This window comes from Ictalurus furcatus, chromosome 19, assembly GCF_023375685.1.
Source record: "Ictalurus furcatus strain D&B chromosome 19, Billie_1.0, whole genome shotgun sequence".
Lineage (NCBI taxonomy): Eukaryota > Metazoa > Chordata > Actinopteri > Siluriformes > Ictaluridae > Ictalurus > Ictalurus furcatus.
In genome coordinates, this window is record NC_071273.1 from 2,424,459 (window position 1) to 2,437,154 (window position 12,696).

General features: G+C 43.3%; 1 non-coding gene and 1 pseudogene across 1 annotated transcript; both read left to right on the forward strand.

Annotated features, from left to right (window-relative positions):
- Nucleotides 1–3,413: 3,413 nt before the first annotated feature.
- LOC128623776 (uncharacterized) lies at nucleotides 3,414–3,583 on the forward strand (annotated as a pseudogene).
- A 508-nt stretch (nucleotides 3,584–4,091) lies between these two features.
- On the forward strand, nucleotides 4,092–4,206 carry LOC128623794 (U5 spliceosomal RNA). The gene has a single exon (XR_008388676.1). It is a non-coding gene; the product is annotated as a U5 spliceosomal RNA (small nuclear RNA).
- The last annotated feature ends 8,490 nt before the right edge of the window (nucleotides 4,207–12,696 follow it).

Here is a 12,696-nt window from a genome sequence, read left to right on the forward strand (position 1 = left end):
GAAGATCACCGACAGCCTAGTGCTGATCAGAGACGTCATCTGTTACGCGAGAGACAGAAACATCCGACTAGCAGTCCTGAACCTAGATTTCGAAAAAGCATTCGACCGAGTCTCGCACCAGTTCCTGCTACAGGTATTGGACAAAATGGGGTTCCCTGATAGGTTCATAGCCTGGGTGGGATTACTGTATAAGGGCATAATCAGTAGAATGTTGGTTAACGGGCACGTGTCCAAAGTGGTGAATATCCGCAGTGGCGTCCGTCAGGGGTGTCCTTTATCTCCCCTCCTGTACGTGGCTTGCATCGAGCCACTGGCACAGATCTTGAGAAGGGATAAATGGATCAAAGGACTCGAAGTGCCTGGGACGGGTGGACTGACCGTGACGTGCGTTTTATATATGGACGACGTAACCCTTTTAGCCACAGACGTTTTATCCATGCGAAGAGCAATGGACCTGACTGACTGGTACGGTCGGGCCTCGGGCGCCAAGCTCAACAGGAGCAAGTCCGAGGCCCAGCTCTTCGGGCCGTGGGGTAACGTGGACACAGGCGGACTGGAATTGGTTTTTAAAACCGACTTACGGATTTTAGGTGTCAAATTTGACAAAGAGGGTGGAGGACGGGCAAACTGGGCCGACTTGCTAGGGAAAGTCAGGCAAAAACTGGGCTTTTGGGGACTGAGACAGATGACTTTTGAAGGTAAAGTTTTAATTTTTAAAGCAGTGATTTTACCTTTGATGTTACTCGTGTGTTCTGTTTTTAGTCCCCCAAGAAACTTTCTTTTAGAGCTGGAGAGAGCGGTGTTTTACTTCGTCTGGGGGTCCAAGTGGGAGAGAGTGAAGAGGGAGGTCGTGAAGAAGAGACCGGAAAACGGCGGGAAAGGCCTCCCGGACCCCCACCTGTTTTTAGGCAGCCGTTTCACCGCCCTCCACATCGGATACGCCGTGACCCCATCCAGAGAAAGCAAGACAGCAGCCATGACCCGTTTCTGGATGGGGTCCTACCTGCGAAGCCTAAAGATTGTTCCAGTAGATCTTAAAACACCGGTGTCTTTTAACCTCAGCAAAGAACACGATTTTATTAAGAAGTTTTTAAAGAAAAATGGTTTAGAAAGAGAAGATATCTCCGTTTTAACTAACCACAAGTCACTTCTCTCTCTTGTGCAGGATCGGGAACCTGTGAGTCCAGTCCCCGGCCTCACTCTAAGTGAGGCCAAACAAGTTTGGAGGAACGCCGCCCACCCTGCTCTTCAGAACAGGCACAAGGACCTGTCATGGATGGTGGCCCATGAGATTCTCCCGGTCAGGGCGGTCATGCACTCCCGGGGCATGGGCTCCAACCCCATCTGCCCACGACCCGGATGCAACGCGCCGGAGACCGTGCGACACCTCTTATGGGAGTGCGGCGCTGCGCGGGACCAGTGGACCACGACCGGCCCCCTGTATTTCCCGTGCCTGTCAGCAGGTGGGGTCCAGATGGACTACAATTCAATTCAATTCAATTTTATTTGTATAGCGCTTTTTACAATAGACATTGTCTCAAAGCAGCTTTACAGAAATATCAACATGGTATACAGATATTAAAGGTGCGAATTTATCCCAACTGAGCAAGCCACTGAGTGGCGACGGTGGCAAGGAAAAACTCCCTAAGATGTTTTAAGAGGAAGAAACCTTGAGAGGAACCCGACTCAGAAGGGAACCCATCCTCATCTGGGTAACAACAGATAGTGTGAAAAAGTTCATTATGGATTTATATGAAGTCTGTATGGCCTTAGGAGCAGCCGTAGTCCAGCAGTCTGGAATTAGAGAAGATTTGAGCTCCATCCAGAGGCAGAAAGGATCTGGATCTCTAGTATCTCCATAAATTCATGTGGGGCTCGGCGAAAGGAGAGAGGGAGAAAAAAGATTATTATGACTGCGAAGTAGTAGAACAGAATCTAGTCAGGGTAGGCTTGAGTAAACAAATACGTTTTAAGCCTAGACTTAAACACTGAGACTGTGTCTGAGTCCCGAACACTAATAGGAAGACTGTTCCATAACTGTGGGGCTCTATAAGAGAAAGCTCTTCCCCCTGCTGTAGCCTTCACTATTCGAGGTACCGTCAAATAGCCTGCATCTTTTGATCTAAGTAGGCGTGGCGGATTATATAAAACCAAAAGGTCGCTTAGATATTGTGGCGCGAGACCATTTAGTGCTTTATAGGTTAATAAAAGTATTTTATAGTTAATGCGAGATTTTACTGGGAGCCAATGCAGTATTGATAATATTGGTGTGATATGGTCGTACCTTCTAGTTCTAGTTAGGACTCTAGCAGCTGCATTCTGGACTAACTGGAGCTTATTTATATTCCTACTGGAACATCCAGACAGTAAGGCATTACAGTAATCTAATCTAGAGGTGACGAATGCATGAACTAGTATTTCCGCATCATGTAGTGACAATATGTTTCTTATTTTAGAAATATTTCTGAGATGAAAGAAGGCTATCCTAGTAATATTATCTACATGAGCATCAAATGATAGGCTGGAGTCAATAATCACTCCAAGGTCTTTAACTGCTGCACATGATGAAACAGAAAGACCATCCAGAGTAACCATGTGATCAGAAAGATTACTTCTAGCTACACGTGGGCCTAATAAAAGTATTTCTGTTTTATCAGAATTAAGTAGAAGGAAGTTAGCCTACAAACTACAAGCTCGCCATCCTCGGGGTAGGCCCAGGCTCGAAGGGCCTAACAGTACAGAGGTTCACCACGCTCTGGCTCACCCTCAACGCCGTGAAGGATGCCATCTGGACCACCAGAAACCTGCTGGTGGGGAAACGCGTGACGGTGCCCCTCCACGCGAGCGAGCAAATGGCGAAGTCCACGCTGCAGGGGTACCGCGCGTCGACATTCGGAGGAGGGGGCCGGGGTCGCACGAGAAAGGCCCCGGCCGCCACCGACCCTGGCCGCTCGTAGATGCGCCCTCACCTGTAAAGGCTACGGGAGCAGCGAGCCGGAGGGTAGAGGATCTCCGCTGGGCACTGGAAGTGACGGGTCTTGGCCGTGGCTGGAGAGCAGTGGGATGGGCTCCCTTGGTAAGGACTCACACCCGATCCTGAAAAAGAGAGGACATTTGAGTGGTTTTTTAATTGTTTGTTTTATATATAGACATGTATATGCTTTTTTATTAATCAATTCGTTTATTTAACTATATTTAAAACCGAAATGATTTTATGGACACTTTTATTCATAGTTTTTCTTTACACACACAATTTATTTATTTATTTATTTTTCCTTTAAGCAGTTATAAAATAAGAAATTTGTTTTATCTAAGTTTATTTATTTATTAATGAAAAATGTCTGTAAACTGAAAAGGAAAAAAAAAAACTGTGTACACTGTGAACGTGAAAAAAGAAAAAAAGTGACAATAAAATTTTTTCGAAAGAAAATCTGTTCTTATCAGTTTAATACCTGATACGTCCTCCATCCGAGGACTTTATATTAAACGGATTTTTAGAGCGAGGAGCCGAAAGAGGGGCTTGCTCCGTCCGCTCCACGCATCGACCTGGTATTGCAGTACCTCCAGGAACGGTGCACCTTTTCAAAGGGGTCAAATGAAAGAAGGAAGGAAGGAAATAAATAAATAAATAAATAAATAAATAATCATGTTAAACGATTGGACAAAATGGAACAGGGGTCAATCGTGACTGTTTCAGATGTACTTAATGGGCGAAGGGAGGGGACCTAATAGGTTTTTAATACAAAGTAGGGTTAGAAGAAGGAGGGGGGAAAAAAAGTAGGGAAAAAAAACAAAGTGACATATGGTACTTAAAAAAAAAAAAAAAAAAAAAAAAAAAAAAAATTTGTATATTTAATTGTACAAAATGGAACAGGTGTCAGTCGTAAAGGTTTCAGATGTACTTAATGGGAAAAGGGAGGGGACCTATTAGGTTTTAATACAAACCACAGCCCACATCCAGCTCTAGACCAATCCTACATCTGTAGCTATCAAGGCTGTGCAGGTGTAAGGGGCCGGCGCAAGCCAACCTACCCTAGACCGGATTTCTAGGCCTGCGATGGAGTTTCGGAGGCCTGGACCGACTTCCTGTATAGCTCGGGTTTCTCTTCATTCACGCATAAATCTTTCGCCTTTTACTAAAGATTTCCGTGGAGGGGAACGTTGACGAGTTCAGCTTATTTTTGTGAGCTTTGCTGTGGCAAAGCTGTATTTGTTTTACAGTTTAACGTAAGAGAGGGAAGGAGTTTGGCTTTGGGATGCAAGGTCGGTTGGGCGTGGTGCCTAGTTGCTCGATCCTCTCTGCGCAAGGTCTTCAAGCACATGGTCACGCATGTCGTCCAGGAGTGGAGGCTCTGCCAGCTGGTGCTCGTTAGGCCAGAGGCCATAACGGGTTATCGCTTCTCGGCCTTTTGGCTGAGATAAAATGATAGGGACAGCGATCGACTCTTTGGTGGTCATTGCCCTCAACCTTTTCATGGTTTTGGACACAACTATCCAAAGAGAAAATTTGTGCGGATCCTGTTTATTCTTCAGTGCCGGTTGGTGAAAAGAACAGCAAGCCAGTGGACCTGTGGAAGGGTAAGTACAAATTCATTAACTTATTTTTTCCTTTTTTTCGCTTTCAAATCATTTATTTCGTTTAGGTTTGTGTTTGTTTTACTTATTTATTGTAGTTTATTTATTTATTTATTTATTTATTTATTTATTTATAGGCTAGTGATGCCTCCAAAATGGCGGCTGCTCGTGCCGGCATGAGGAGGCACCACAGCGTGCGCTTTTTATTTAAAGAGGTGGATGGGAAGCTCCTGGGGATGTCACGCCATGATTTCCTCAGGAAGCTAATCCAAAAATCTCTTAACTTTTAACCGGACGAACTGAACTGTCTAGTGACTCTGCCCCTGAATAAAGGTTTTGACGTTAGCTTTAGGACTGCATCTCTGCTTAATGATTTCTGGCAACGGTTCGATGGTTGTAAGGCCCATTTCTCCATGTTCACCGTGGAGAAACTTTCTGATAATTCACTTACAACGGTGATTGTTAGGATGTTTAATGAAACGGTGACTGGGGATGACATTTGCGTATGGCCGGGTAGATTTTGCACTGTTCGCGGACAACCAGTCAAAGTGTTGGATGAGGACGGTATCTGGAATTGCTCCTGGCGGATTCCCATTAAACAATGGGAAGATGCTGGGGGCTACCACGGCCTGAGACATCTGCCTTCCATGATTGTGTTGGGAGAGAACAGAGGCTACATTCATTACCAAGGGATGCCCAAACTCTGCCGTAAGTGTGGGAGAATGGGACATCTAGCCGAGGCATGCCAGGAATTAATATGTGGAAAATTAATATGTAGAGAAATTGGTCACGTTTTCGATGAGTGCACCATTGGCAGACAGTGCAATCTGTGTGGGGAAACAAACCACCTCTACAGAGATTGCCCAAAAAGTTTTGCCAACAAACTGAAAGGTAACAAGATGGCCGCCCCACAAACGGAGCAAACAACGGAGAAGGAGGCGGACCCTGTGGTTTTGGCGGGAAAGTCAACTCTCCCGTCAGCCTCAGGGCCTGAGCAGAGACGTGTAAGTGGGGCGGCCTTAGGGGCCGAGTCAGACAACCAGAGGGAGGAAGCCCCCCCCTCCCTGGAAAATAAAGGACAGGAAATGGAGGAAGGCGAGGAAGGGACGGAATCCTCCATGCAGACAGTTTCAGAAGTAAGTTTAGTATCTGGGGAGAGTGGGCCAGACAGTCCACTCCAAAATGCTCAGGTGCAGAAAAGACCTGCGGTATCTCCTCTGTTGGTAACAGAGGAGAAAAAACTGAGGGCAGAGCAATGGCGGGACAGTTCTTCCTCGGAAGATCTGAACCGTTTGTGGCCCTCGGAACCCCCAAATGAGGTTTCCTTCTTGCACCTTCAGCTAAGAACATCGTCGCCAAAGGAGCCGCAAGAGGATGCCTCTGCGGCCCGTGAGGCAGCAGACACTTGCCCTCTTGAACCCAGGCCCACTGGGATAAAGGAAGAGCAAGTGTCACAAGAAATAATATGCCTTTAATATGATTTTAACTTTGTCTCTGCATGTTTATTTTTAACATTCTTCTATACCTTTTTAACCATACTGCTCATGACCCTCACAATCTCAACTATCAATGTGAGAAGTGTGAAGTCCACCCTGAGAGCACAGAGTGTATTATCCCTTTTAAAATCTTTTAAGTCAGATGTGTTTTTATTGCAAGAGTGTGCTGTTATAGAAGATTTAGATCTCAGATATATGTAGCCTCAGTTCTACCTTTATTTCCAGCTTATTGTAAAATACAAGCTGATGTATTATGTTATGTGAAAATGATTAAAACTGTATTATAATTAAACTACGTCGAGAACCCCAACCTTGACAGTCTGGGGAAACAGAACCACGCAAGACAGCAACATGGAGGAAGACAGACTGAAATGTCTTCTGGTTCGGCAGCACAAGACCTGAGAGATCTACAGCTCGACACACTGGATATAAAAGTTACTGAAAAGTATTTTATTTAATTTTATTAGTGTTTTTTCCTCTGCTTTATGTCCTACACTGTAATATTATTTGTTACAAGTCTTTAAAAGTTGAGGATATTATATTTGTTTTTGTGCGCAGACTGTTTATCAGACTTGAAGTCAGTAGGGGCTTTTTCTCTTACTGGAACTTTTTGTCTTGGTAATTTTGTTGGCTAGTTCAGCTTACTCTCAGAGTTGTTTTCACATTGTGGACAACTTTTGGTTATTGTGGGAAACACTACTGTCTCCTTTGTTTTATGGAGACTTTGGGTGTTTGTGTGTTTGGGGGATTGTGAGAGTAAACAAAACATGCCAATGCTTTGAAGGATGTGAACTGGAACAGAGTAATGTTAGTCAATTGCAAATCTGTTTTTAGAGGATTTAAACCTAACATGGTGAACAAATTATATTATAGAATTCAGGCAATTTTATTGGGGTCATCTCATACAGTGTGGCAAGTAATAATCTGGAAAGACCTTTGTAATATCACAGTCTAAACCTGGATTTAAAGAGAAGCGAATCAGTAAATGTATCACATGTAAATGAATCATATGAAAATGAATAAATAAATTAAAAGGAGTGATTCACAAAAAAACAAAACAAAAAAAAAGCGATTATTGACCCAGGCGAACAGTAACTGGTAAGTGTTTCTTTCTGGATTTTTTAGTTGAAACCAGTTTTAGCACCGATTGTCAGATAGAAGCTGTAACTGCGCTTCCTTGTTGCTACGAGCTGAATACACGTTGCTAGATTAAAGCAAATTCTGGTATTCATATTCGGTTTCGGTCGGGAGTCGCTCGTTCACGCGACTACTCTTTGTTTTGCTAATTAAAGAGGTGTGCTCAGCTGTGAAACACCGCAGTATTTAATAATTAAGAAACGCTGAGGCGGAAGCGTCAGACCTTGTCACGTGAAGACCGAGCTCGTGTTTGCCACAGGCGCAGACCGTGGCATACTCCCACAAGAGTACGCAACTTGGACAACCTACGCTCTCTGAATGTGGCCTCTGTAGATTCCCTCTCATTCTCTATAGGACTTTGGAACTGCCAATCTGCTGTCATCAAGGCAGATTTCATTCCTGCCTTTGCAACCCACTTCAACCTCAGTGTGCTGGCTCTGACTGAGACCTGAATCCATACTGAGAACACTGCCACACCCGCTGCCCTAGCCTCCAACTTCAACTTCTCCCATACCTCACGTCCCAACAGACGAGGGGGTGGCATAGGTTTGCTTCTCTCCAAAACATGGATATTTACCTGTCTTTCTCCCTCTTGCTCATACACTTCCTTTGAATTCCATGCTGTTACAGTCACTGACCCTGCCAAAATGCACTTTGTTGTTTACCGTCCTCCAGGTCAAGTGGGGAAGTTCATCGATGAATTTGACACGCTACTGTCCACCATCCCAGATGATGGAACTCCTCTTCTGGGCCTTGGTGATTTCAACATTCATCTAGACAAGCCACATGCAGCGGACTTTCTTGCTCTCCTTCCCACATTTGACCTCAAGCAGTTCACCACACCACAAACCCACAAATCCGGCAAACAGCTCAACCTCATCCTCACATGTAATTGCACCACACACAGTCTTCTCATTACTCCTCTCCACACCTCTGACTATTTCTTTATCCAGTTCTCTATTTCTCTCCCCTCACCCCCTTCAATGTCTCCACTCTCTATCTCTTTTCGTCACAATCTTAGCTCCCTTTCCCCCTCACATTTCTCCTCCGTTGTCACAACCTTACTTCCCTCTGATAGCCACCTCTCCTCACTTGACTTAAACACTGCAACTGACATGCTATGTTCCACCCTAACATCTTCTCTTGACAGCATCTGTCCCCTAACCTCCAGACCTGCATGCACATCACCCTCTAGCCCTTGGCTCTCAGAAGCGCTGCGTAACACCCGGGCCAAACTAAGAGCATCTGAAAGGAAATGGCGTAAATCTAACAACCCAACTGACCTAACCAATTACCAAACACTTCTCTCCTCTTTTTCCAATAGCATCTCCATTGCTAAAGCCACATACTCCACAGGGGTCAGTTCTGGGTCCTCTCCTCTTTTCCATCTACACTACCTCTCTAGGGCAGGTGATCGAGTCTCATGGCTTCTCATATCATTGCTATTCAGATGACACCCAGATCTATTTGTCCTTCCAGCCTGACAATCCATCCGTCTCTGCATGCATCTCTGCTTGCCTGCCGGACATCTCGGCCTGGATGAGGGAACACCACCTTAAGCTCAACCTGGCAAAATCTGAGCTTCTCGTCATCCCAGCCTGTCCCTCAATCAACCACCACCTCACTGTACAGCTCAGCTCAACCACACTCAAGCCAACCAGGAAGGCCAGGAACCTTGGGGTGATTCTTGATGACAGCTTGACCTTTACAGACCACATCTCAACAACTGCACAGTCCTGTATGTTCATCCTGTACAACATCAAGAAAATCAGATCCTACCTCACCGAAGAGGCTACACAGACTAGTCCAGGCTCTTGTTATCTCAAAACTGGACTACTGCAACTCACTACTCTCGGGCCTCCCAGCCAGCTCCACCAAACCCCTTCAGATGATTCAGAATGCTGCAGCATGCCTCGTCTTCAACGAGCCCAAGAGAACCCATGTCACACCCCTCTTCATCTCCCTCCACTGGCTTCCTGTAGCTGCCCGCATCAAATTCAAGGCCTTGATGCTCACCTACAAGACCTTGTCTGGAACAGCACCCTCCTACCTCAATTCTCTCCTGAAGGCTTACGTTTCCTCACGCAATCTGCAATCGATTAGCAACCGACGTTCAGAAGTAGCTCCTGCTCAGCATGGTCAAGGTCCCTTTCAAGAACCTTCAAACTAACTGTTCCTCAGTGGTGGAATGAACTTCCAACCTCAATCCGGACCACAGAACCTGTCACCATCTTCAAAAAACAGCTAAAGACCCACCTCTTCCGTGAACACACAACCAACTCATTAAAAAAAAAAAAAAACTGCACTTACACCTCTACTCTGCGCACTTTGCTTCTTATGGAACTCAATCAATAGATCTTGTATGGTAGCACTACTTGTATTGTTCTCTGCTTGATATCTCGCTTTGCTTGTATTTTCTCATTTGTAGGTCGCTTTGGATAAAAGCGTCTGCTAAATGAATAAATGTAAACTGTAAATGTACCCATATGAAAACAGTGTAGCAGTGTATTTGTAGTGTAGTCAAAAGTAAGGTCAAGGGAGGGGGTGGCTAAGTGTTGTACAGCCTGATGGCTGTCGGCACAAAGGAACATCTGAAGCCAGGTACACAATATGGTACACAATATGGCACTGCACAACTTCCCTTTTCTGACACCCGCTTTCACTGAGAGGAAGAGAGCTAGTATTTAAGTCTTTGCAAAAAGCCGTTTACACATTTTGCGAACTGGCTAAAGCACGTATGCACTTTTGCAAAATATAAGGTCTTTGGTGAATTGGCCACAGCAAGAAGTACTTCTTTAAAGCTAAATTCTTAAAGTTCTCATTTTAAGCAGTAGTCTCTTTGGTCAATATGTTAAAACAACGATGCAATAATGGGGCACTTTGCTATTTCAATAAGAGGTTAAGAATACTTATATGCATATATATGCCAGGTGCAAAATAAAGGCAATAGACTATCAATCAGTGGATTATCATTTGCATATTTCCAGGGAAGAGACAAAGAAAAACAATGCTTTTTAATATAGAAAGAATTCATTAAATTATTACACTGAAAAAATTAAATAGATCACTTAGAATATACAGTGGGGGAAAAAAGTAATGGATGCATCAACACTTTTTTTCAGTAAATATATTTCCAATGAGGCTCTTCACATGAAATTTTCACCAGAAAAAGTAGCAAAAAAAATTAGAAGCAGTGGGAAATGTTTTGGTAAACAAAAAAAAAACTGAAATCAAAGATACCACCTTTGTGGCAATACTTGTGGATGCGACAACAAACGCTTCAAACTTTGCAAAGCTGTCAACAGTTTGGAGGTACGTTACCAAGGAGGGCGTGGCAGAAGAAAGATTTGTGGGGTTTCTGATGTGAGCACTGACCATTCAGCCGCTGCCTTAGCAGAACATATTTTTGCTGCCATAGCAGGGATGGGATGAAGTTCCGAGCTTGTCTGCCAAACATATGATGGCGCGGAAATCACATCCGGTGAACTAAATGGCTTGCAGGCAAAAGTTCAGGAACAACGCCCCTGTGCAAGTTTTGTGCATTGCTGTTTGTTTAAAGCCTACATTTAGCCTTTTACTATTGCTGATTGTATTTTGGCTTCAAACGTCAAGTAAATTGTGTTAATTTGTGAAGATTATCTTGATGAACAATAAATAAGTAAACTTTTGCTGGTCACAGAGCGTATTTTCTTTATTAAACCAAAAGCCAATGCAAAAATCCTATTGGCTTTTTTCCCCCGGAACCAGGGTGATGCTAACTTTCGGGTTCGCCTACAAAAATGTGTCCTGCCAGCAGCACTCTATTAAATACAACTTATTAGGTTCATTTTTGTATTTTTCTTTTATTTCAGTTTATTTCTTTTTGCAGTATAACGATTGTAACAATGGGTACATTTTCTAAATCCTCTGTATATAATTGTTTGTGAATGTTGTTCTGCAAGAAAAATAAAATAAACTATTAAATACATCATATACCCTACCATTCTGAATGTAGACAACTAGCTATGATAATACAACTGGCCCTGTAGTAACAATAAGCCACAATAAATGAAATACAACTAAAACTATTTTATACTACTACATGTGTCTATACCTAAAGGCACCAATAACAGGATCCCGATTAGCGAAGGGCTAATTTGTGCTAGCCAACATTCAGTGGAGTCAGCTAGCTAGCGCTTAGCACAGTTTCTGTACTAGTTAACTTATAAGTGCATATTTGTACACAAATTGCAAAGACACCGTGTAGCTAAGTGTTTACATCAGAGTGCCTAATGGACTGAATGAGACCTATTATTTTTATTAACTACCGTTTACACTCGGTGCTCCCACACTCCAAGAGCGTTAGCATTGCTACAAACAAAGCATGTAAATGCTAACCTTTAACTCGCAATTCTCTGAAAACGAACATAGAAAGGTCACAATTACCTCTTTGTTTTTTGCCTCCTTGTCAGAAACAGGCTTCTATAGGTGTTTATATTCCATAGGTATTTAAGATACATGTGTAGTATCTGCTCTTATCTATGTACTATTTTTACAGGACTACTCTGTGTGGACTCGGTTGCAGAATAAAAAGCTTGGTTATAAATAAATGTGCAAGCAGTGTTTTCATAAATGTAAGACGCGTGTTTAAGGAAGCGTTTGGGTCTGTTTGTGCATTTTGAAAAACTGGGGGGGGATATTTATACAATTATCTAGATCAGCCAATTATGTAGCAGTTGCACAATCTATAAAATCATGTAGATACAAGTCAAGAGCTTCTCTGATCAGTGACTAGGTATTGTGGCATGGTCGTTTGTGCCAGATGGGCAGGTCTGTGTATTTCAGAAACTGCTCATCTTCTGGGAAGCTCTAATTTGGTTTGACAAAAAGCACAGATTTGACGATAGAAATCTGAGGAAAATTACCAGATTGGTTCAAGCTACCAGGAAATAATTCATTCAAATAATCACATGCGCAATCACCCTCACATATCATACTGGCCACCCCTTTTCAAAAGTGCGACTAAGGGCTGTACCAAAATCTGGCCTTAAGTATTTTGCCTGGCAGGTGCAAGCAATTTAGGTTAATCAGCCTGGAGAATTCTGGGCAACTGAGTTCTCCTGGACAGCTGCCCGCTGCTGCTCTTACAGACGTCATCAAATGAAAAAAGTGTAGTAAACAGATAAGAGCAGATAAAGAACTAAATCTTAGTCAAAAACAAATAAGCATAGTGAACAACTAACATTATTGAATGACTAATCAATAGAATGAAAGAAGTACTTCATTATGAGATTATCATATGATTAAAGTATAATGTAGTAAACAGATAACAGCAGATACTACACTAAAGCTTAGTCAATCGAACATAGTCAAACAAGCTTAGTCAATAAACATAGTAAATAGTAGATTTGGGGTACTCAATCCAGGACTCAGACTCAAGTCATGCACTCGGGGTAATTTGTACTTGAACTGGACACGGACTCTGACATTTTGGACTGTGAAATTTTTC